Source organism: Leuresthes tenuis, unplaced genomic scaffold (assembly GCF_036924035.1).
Source record: "Leuresthes tenuis unplaced genomic scaffold, fLeuTen1.0.hap1 SCAF_10, whole genome shotgun sequence".
Classification (NCBI taxonomy): domain Eukaryota; kingdom Metazoa; phylum Chordata; class Actinopteri; order Atheriniformes; family Atherinopsidae; genus Leuresthes; species Leuresthes tenuis.
Window position 1 is genome coordinate 32,128,889 of NW_027325364.1, and position 9,365 is coordinate 32,138,253.

Consider the following 9,365-nt stretch of genomic DNA (forward strand, 5'->3'; position numbering starts at 1 on the left):
GCAAGTCTTGAGAATTTGTGTCTTCCATTCAAGTGACAAAGATGAAGGCCCAGCCCATGCTGATATATCCTTTGTACTTGAAGGAACTGAGGTACTTCACAAATGCGGAAGTCTTGCAAAGGCCTGTCTCCTGCTCGTGGGCATCATCTATGCCATCAATCTCAGTTAGCCACCAAAATTAAAATACACATTCGAAGTTTTACAGAAGCTCTTTCTTGAGCTTGATGCCCTGAAACTTTCACCCAAGGTCCAGTCACTGAGAAACAAACTTGTGATGAAAAAGGAAAAAGTATGTTTGAAATTTTTGACGTTTCAAAAAGAGTTTTTTCCCTTCAAAATGGGTCATTTGATGGCCAAAAACACTTGATGTCTCTTAACAGTGCACAGTCAATTTTTTTTCATTCAGGTTTTAATGATAAAATTTTGTGTTAAAAAAGAGTGAAAAAATTTTTTTTATATATAGGCCCATTGTTGATTGTTAAATTTGTGGCTGAAAGAAAAGCACTGTTGCCCTTGTCATTTTAATGATGTTAAAAAAGGCCCTATATAGAGCTGTTTTTGAATGTTTGTGGCCACCTTTGAATGTTAAATTTGAGGCTGGAAAAAAACTGACCAACAAAAACTAAATAAATAAAGGTGGTGTTGTTGAACAGAATGCTTCATTTGATTTTACTTCTTTAGTACTAAATTATGTAAGATATTGTGTAAATATTCTAAACTTCTAAATACAAGTGAGGGTTAATTTTTAAAAATGAATCATGAAAATGTATTCGTTTTAACGTCAGATTTCCAGTTAGATGCAAACTCGGTTCAAGTCGGACTTCCATTTAAGAACAGTGTAAAATTCAATGACAACATCGACATTTCTGAGTGAAGGTTACCGGAGTCATTTTTGTGGATATAACTTGCATTCTTTGGAAAATTTTACTTCACAATCACATCGTCTGTGGAAAAACTTACCTAGCATTTTTTCAGTAAACATCACTCCAATTTTTTTTCAGTGCATGTAGAACAGCTAACTAAGCATTTTGACTCTGAATAAGATGTTTTACATTTGTTTTTTAGATAACCACTGTGGATTTTTTGGTTTTGTTTCTTTTTCTTTCCTCTTTCTTTCCATGTATTATGTCCTGTTTTGTGGGTTTATTTTCTGTTTAAAATGACAAAAAAGTTCAATAAATATACATTGACAAAAAAAAAGTTTTGTTACTTAAAGATCTGACATTGAGTACTGCGTGTTTGAGATTAGCTAGAGTTGACCTGGATGCTGTGTTCTTGCAGGGGATATTGATAAGATGTCTCTGATTGGGCAGTCTGACTGTCCCTCTCTTATCTAATCTATGTGGTTTGACAATAGGTTTTATTTTAGAAGAGAACACTCTTAGCACTTACCAACACACAGGCCCTTAGCGTCCTCGACAACAGCAACTGACGCTGTTGCAAATAACAGCTGTGGGCACCGAAGGTGGGGGCCAAGCTGGGGGGCTTTGGTTGGTGGAGTAGGCTGAGGAGGGAGAGGAGCGCAACTCTTCTTTGAGGATAGAATCCTTGATCTTGCCATGTCTGGTGTAAGAGGAACCATTTGAATCCCTGATTTCACCAAGCTTTCAAGGTGATCAGGAAGTCTCATGGGTGACGGTGGAGAAGAGAACGATAGTGAAGCGTAACTGGAGGGTGTAGATGCAGCAGGTGGATCCCAGGCCTGTGATGAGGGCCATGGTGAAGGCAATGGAGGAGCAGATGCGTGGTTGTTTTTCCACAGCAAAACATGATGTTACTGTATTTCTAATAATTCATTAAGTAATTAACGCTTTACAGCAGGTTAGTGAGTATTTTGGTATTGTCCTAAAAACATCGTTCAAATCAACTGGGCAGTTGTTTTGTTTTTAGGTTCATATGATGTGCCCATCATGCCAAAATGATGGTGGAACAATCTCGCATCATCATCTTGTGCACAATGAGGGCCCAAAAGGGTGGACGGCAAAGCTAAGCACTCCGCCCCAACTGAGTGAAAAGCTCATTTCCAAAGAATTCATTCCACTAAATGGCCGCCAAACTTTCAACAATCTATAGCCTTCAACTACTGTCAAGAAAGTGTGTCTGTCCAAGTCAAGTCTCAAGTCTTTTTGTTTGAGTCCAAGTCAAGCCTCAAGTCTTTGAGGACCAATAACAAGTCAAGTCTTAACAGCAGCGCTCCGGTCTTCATTGTTCTCTGCTGTTTATTTATTCTTCAGGTCAGTACACGGTGAAAACACACCAGAACTATATTGTAAAATGGTTACAGATTCTTTTAGTAGTAGATGGTACTTTGACACGGTTTACGTGCGCCGTTCTGCTAATATATTTAAGTTTTATCAGCAGAGGGTTAGCTTGACAGGATGCTAGCCCGCGCCAGGGAAGTCTCGCGGGACTTGGTGATTAAAAGACCGTGATATTTGACCAACTCCGGTTTTGGGAGTTTTCTAATGATTTTATTTAAATCATCTTCCATGAATGTTATTTAGTGACACTGAAAGTAAAGTGAGTCCAGCTGAAGTTAAAAGTAAAGAGAGAAACCATTCTCTGTTCATTAAGTGTGGGAATTCTGAGGTTTATGTTGAAAGAATGCCATGCTAAATTCTACATTAGTTATAAGTCTGGTAATACTAGTTTTGATAGGTAGTAAGTTAAAAATGGAGTACATGTTGATGTTTAGACAAGTCAATATGCAGTTAAATCCAGTAAAGCTCAGAACAGTTAATTAATCCTGTTTAATACACTTAGTTGCCTTTATTGAAGTGAAGGATGGCAAAGTAAAAGGAGGTGGTAAATGTAATTATTACGTTTGAGGAAAAGAAAGGTCATGTAAAGCATCAATGTTGTACACTGAAACAGTTCTGTTGTAATCAATAAAAGAAGACGCAATCTGGATGCTAACAGCAGCGCTCCGGTCTTCATTGTTCTCTGCTGTTTATTTATTCTTCAGATTGTGCACGTCACTGTTTCATCAGTCCTGACACTCAGGACCTGTAACAGATATATATTATCCCTCTGTCCCAGGACAGTTCATTCCGTTTTATTCCTGATCCATGACTTGATGAAATTAATTCTCCAGTTTTACATTGTAACTCATTTGCAAATCACTTAGGATGAGGCTGATGTTCTCTGATATGATGTTGTTTCTGTTCCTTTAAGACTCTGAAAATGGCCAGATTTATATAACGGAATTAAAAAAACTTTCCAGGGGAGCGTGCCCCTGAACCCGCCTAGGAGTTCTGACTCATGACCTCAGTATTTTTTGGGCCCTGCGTACGGCCCAGCATGTCATACATCAGAATGAATTAAACAAAAATTAAAAACAATAATTTCATGAAATGAAGATTGTTTACGAGTCCCAAACCTCGAGTCCAAGTCAAGTCTCATATCTTTTGAGGGTAAGTCTCAAGTTAAGTCTTGAGTCTTTGTTTGTGCAACTGAAGTGCAACTCCAGTCCCCATCTCTGTGTTCGCATGCACATGTCATGATGTGACATGGGGTAAAGTTTAATGTTGAGTATTGTTTAGTTCTTTGTGACGTTCCCCCCATTGATCAGTCAATGTTTGATTGTTTGGTTGTTTATTGTTATTGTCTATTTGTTGTGTTTTTCTTTTCCAAAATGCTTTCTGTTTCATTATTTGGTGCATTCCTCTTTCATTTAGATAGATGGATAGAAATATATGTAGATAGATAGATTGATCCAGAAGGAAATTCAAGCATCCAGTAGCAGTAATATAACATACATTGAACATACAACACAGTAACCATACTGTATGTTGAAATTGAGAAATTTACTGAGGAATTAAACATTTGCATATAAAATAAATATAGGACTGTGTTAAGTAAACCCGTGCTAATCGTCTATGAAAAAACTAGATATAAAACTAGAGAGTAACTGTAGAAACAAAAGTCTTTTATACAACTATAAACTTTAAAAATATAAAGTGATTGTAGAAGTAGCAGAAGTACCACCACAGAGAGCTGTTGGACAGCCTGATGGCTAGAGGGACAAAAGAGTTCTTGAGTCTGTTGGAGCAGGATGGAGATAGCAGTCTGTTTGATGTTTTTTTTTGCATTAGTGCTACTTGTAGTTTTTCAACTTAGCTGTCCCTTGCCATTGACTAAAGTCAACAGTTCGTAGCGAGACCTTTTGGAAGTTCAGTGAGAATTTTCTCATTAATAAAGTTGTGAGTTATAACAGAAGCAGCTGGACAGGTTTTTTGCTCCTATACGCTGCGAACCGTGGATTAGCAAGATGTCAACAGTTAATTTGTTTGTTTTTTTAGGGTTAAGTAGTGTTTTCTTTTTAGTTATTTACCTATTTTAAGTTGTTAGTTGGGTTTTATTTGTTTAGTCAAGCAGTTTCTATTTAGTTAGCTTTAAATAGTTTTTTTTAGTTAGCTTTAATTTTCTTAGTTGTATAACTTTAACTTTTAAATCACTGATTAGTGATTTCAGGGGGGATATATGGGAGGGAGCAGGGCCTTGTCATTGCTCACATCACATATTGTTTAGGGCCAGAATGTTCTCTGTCAAGGGACAGATAACGGAAGATGTTGTGGAAATCTCAGACACAGTGGTGCCGGAAAGAGATTGGGTTTTGGTCACGTGCGCACAGAATGTTATCAGGAAGATTAAGAGGATCTCACAAGCTGTTGTCGTTGGGAATTCTGTGTATGCTGCTATGTAATATGTCTGTGTTGTTATTGTTAATGAATTCCCCATAGGAAGCAGCAAAGAAGAGTCCGACTACTGTTTTCTGTCACAAATAACATGTAGATTGATACACATTTGCTTTTCCAGGCCTCTTATGACACATTCAATTAATCGGCCTAGTTCCATGTTTAAAGTGAGTACAACTTTTCCGGACTGGATCCTCCTTTGGTCGAAAAATGATGACTGGTTCCCTGTCTACTAAGGGCAGAGTGGGAAGAATACTACGTAGCATTCATCAGCCCTACCACATCTCAAGGAAGCAGGTAGAGAATAAACAGACAAAATGATAAATACCACTAATGTAAATTAAAAATGTTTTGCCTTTTAATAAATTAAATCTTATATATTTTTTAGGGAGCCTGGAACCCTGTGCCCTGCAATGCATGGGTTACAGGTTGCATGTTGACCAAAATCAAAAGCTGGTTATGTTTGGAGTGACCCATGTAATGGCTATTGATGGTCTCAGTAAGTCATTCCACCATGCCGATAAAGAACAACCTCATCATATATGAGGAAGTTTACAGGTAAGATAGGAAATAGTTGTGTCCCAAATATACAGTGTAAGTTTGGTTAAGAGAATCCAGAACTGAGAATGCACATTGCTAAAACTAGCATATGGCAAAGAGTTATTATATGTGGTAGGTTCAGTCAAAATATGTTCCTTAATTAAATCACACCATACATTGAATTATCAGTTAAACTGCTGTCTCTTAAGTTTGGATGGAGACTTCTCCTCAAATTTTACTTTAAAATTCTCTAACCTTACCTTCTGCTGTTTATATATAACTTTTGTGGTGCTTTTGTGTTTTGCTTAGATCTGCTGTGCTCTCCTTTGGACTATGGGACCAGATGAGAGTGGATTGTGGTACAGAGTTTTATCTCTCCTTCTTTATCCAGGAAAACAATTCTGTTTTCCAAATCTAATTCAAATGTCGTGGTACGTGCCTAATGTGAGTACATATACCAAGTAAACTCCTCAAATCTTTAAATCTTTCTCAGAACCATGTAATAGAGAGAATGTGGTCGGAAGTGAATCTACCCATTAAAGGCAGCTTTGGTCCAGTTGGTGGACATGGAGGATAACACATCCAAACATTGTGTGTCAAATCTGACATGTCAGATGGCTGTAATTGGCATCACAAATGTTGTCCAGGCATGGAACACAGGATCCCAGGTGTGTTTTTCTTCCTTAAACGAGAACAGATTTAATCTGAACAGTATTTCTTTCTATATAATATGGACTTATATGGACTTCAAAAGTCATTGGACAATCACTATTCCATTCCATCTAATCTTTGATAGGTCAAACTGCTAGTCACTGTCTAATCACTTAACAATTCCAGCCTTGTGTCTGCCCTCAGTATAACTCGGTTTTATGCTCATTTCAACATTGTAGGGTAACTTGAATAATAACAATCTGCATGTAAATGTTTGTTGTCTGTTTTCACAATTAAGCCCCTTTGACTTTCATGTGTTTTTAGGGAAAGGAATACCAAATGAGCTGGCAAAGGAAGGATGTCCAGCAAAAGTCCCCGATGACCTTCTGCCTGTTGGAGCTGCTACAGCTGATCTGTATCAACAGGAAACTGGATCAGCGTTGAAAAGGGAATCCATATTTGGATGTGATCCTTTCCTCTTAGAAGACTGCAAACAACTGACTGAAACTGAGTTTGGTACTCACTTTGACTTACCATTGCTATATCAAAATGTGGTGCACCTTAACTATGGACCTTTCCAAGATGCAGTAAGATTTCTTATCGACATCTTATCGACACCAGAAGATATATTTGAACTAAGACCCCAGTGGTAAAAATGCTTTGAATCAGTGGTCAAAAACAACACAGTTCTGTTTACAAAATAAGTTTTATTAACTGTAAAGGCTTTTAGAGTGCAAAACATTTCATATAGTTTCACTTAAAACCATGCAACTGTGTTAGTGCAATAAACAATTTTCAAGTAACTTCCAGAGTACTTTTATGTGTTGAGTAAACAAATGCAGTTTGTGCTTTTGAGTGCAATCTTGATGAACAACAGCTCACCTTAAACATGTAGTTAAGACATTACACCAGAATATTAAATTCTAGAACCTCAAAATATGCTGGTGTGATCAAAAATAACAAGCAATCATAAACTTTAACTTATCTGTGTTCTAAGAAAAACATAAAATGCTTTAAACTGTTTGGCAACATTTTCCATGGCAAAATAAATGATCTTTTCTTCAGTAACTATTCCGTGGGCATATCTAAGAAAAAGGCCAAAACAGCATTAAGACCTTTCGCCTGGTGTCCCTTCGACTCAAAATCTTCTGCTCTGCATTTCAGACAGTAGTCTGTGCTTAACAGCCAATTCTCCACACATGTTCGACATCCCAGCAGAGACTGGCAGCATGTGGAAAACATTGGCTCTGACATCAGACCTAGATAGTGTTAAGTAAACATACATGTGAAAACTTCCAGATGTACTGAATGCCTTTATGCTAAACATTTACTTATGGGAGAAACTTGTCTCTCATACAGGCCTTTGCAGACAAGACAGCTGAGGGCATCCATAGTATGGTGCAGGTGGTCATCTTGTCTTGCTGCTGTGCTTTTAGCTTTAGCTAGCTCAGACAGCAGGTTTATTGTTTCAGTGACATCTTGAAGGGTCTCAGCAGCTTGTTTTAGTTGATCAATTTTCCCAGTGACCTCTTGTAGGTTTCAATTTTCTTCATTCATGAAGTTCTTTTGAAGAGTAATCATGGAACAATTTATAATCTCCATTGAGAAAATATGAATCAGGTAAATCCCTACTAATAATTACAAAAGTGCAAACTAAGGATATATGTCAGTCACATAGTAAATGGAGCATATTTTATAACAGTATTTATATAGATGTGGGCTTTTACATCAAATGTCATTACCTTGTTTTTGCTCTTCGACCATTTTGGTCCCAGACATGGGCTGTGCACCAGACCTGGGTCCCAGGAGCCCGAGCACCCCCAAACCCCTCGGCAGAGGCCCCACCCAATACCTGAGAGGGCCAGGCGCCCCAGACAGCCAACCAGGCAACCAGGCAACAGGGGTGTGGGAAAACCCCTCCCCTCGCCCCTCTGGATCTTCAATATTTTCTAATAGTGAGCGATTAAAATTGAGGGGCAGCCAGCCATGTAGAACCGGGAGATTCCCACCAGATACCACTCAGTGCTACCACCCCCCAAGACCTAATGTGTGTGTGTGTGTGTCTGATAAGTAGTAATGTCTAAGGTGTAATTACACCCATTTCCTGGGACCTGCCACAGGGCAGGAGGGCCTGATGTCCACCAGATCCGGGGCCTGCAGCGGCCATATTCGGGGAGCTACTGTGCACCCAGAAGACACCCGCCCCACCCCAGAGGGCCCCTACAAATAAAGAAAAGAAAGGAAAAAAAACAAACAGAAAAACTAAAACAAATCATGCAGTCACACCAGTTGCAGCAGCATGCCTGAGACACACCATCACCCAGGCCCACCGATTCTGCCCCCAGCAGGGGAAAAGCGCCGCCCCACCCCACCGCACGCCTCAACACCCAAAAATAAAAAACACCAGCCTGCGGACACATTGGATGAGCAACCAGCCCGACACCAGGACCCGCACCTACCCAAATACATTGTGGCGTGTCCAGGGCAACGCAGACCCCCCCAGGCACAGGCAGGGCTCCCCCCCAGGGCGCAACGCAATGTCCAGACACCAGGGCCCAGGCCCAGTACCACGACCCACGCCAGAGCAGCCCGGCCACCCGGCCCAGAGCCAGCGGCCACCACCCCAGGGCCCCTAAGTGACCCCGCCCCACGCCGCAAGACAGCTCCACCCGCAAGCCCCCAAAACTGCCCTCCAGGCCCGACACATAGTCGCCCCCAACATTGATCAACTTGGTCCCCACGACCCGAGAGACCACCAGACGCCCGAAGCCACACAGCCCCCCCAGTACACACCCAACCACCCAGATCGACGGGACAGCAGCCCACCACCACCACTATGTGATCAAGCTAATCAGAGGGGACCAGAGAGAATGAAATAATACATAAAACGATACATAACACTGTCAGGACCATGTGTGCTGAATTAATTTCCACGTTGATGTTGTCTAAGTCACCCAGTAGGCACAGTCTGGGGCATGCAGGAATGCTGCACTTTAGCCATGTTGATAGGTCCGTACAGACTTCAAACCAGAACTTCTGGACAGGCGCACAAAACCACAAAGCATGTGCATAATCATCAGGTGTGTTATCTGTGCAATGTGAGCAGATGTTTGAGTGTGTCAGACCCATCCTGAACATCCTTTGTCCTGTATAATGTGTTTTGTGAAGAATTTTGTATTGTATGAGCTGTAAATTAGGATTCCGAGTCATTCTGAAGGTGTTCAAACATATTTGTGGCCAGAAGTTATGATTAGAACTGATGGATTCAATTCCATTCAATTCAATTTTATTTATATAGCGCCAGATTACAACAATTGTCATCTGAAGGCACTTAAGTAATATAGTCTAATTCAAGCCAATTGGAATTCAATTCATTGTAATCATAATCCAATTAATTCATATAGAGCCAATTCAAAAAATTTATATCCTAGCTAAGGAAACCAACAGATTGCACCGAAACGTGTCTTCAGTCCAATC

The 9,365-nt window shown here is 40.0% G+C and overlaps 1 pseudogene; it reads left to right on the plus strand.

Moving 5' to 3' along the window:
* Nucleotides 1–1,680: 1,680 nt before the first annotated feature.
* LOC140316992 (uncharacterized) lies at nucleotides 1,681–8,528 on the plus strand (annotated as a pseudogene).
* Nucleotides 8,529–9,365: the final 837 nt, after the last annotated feature.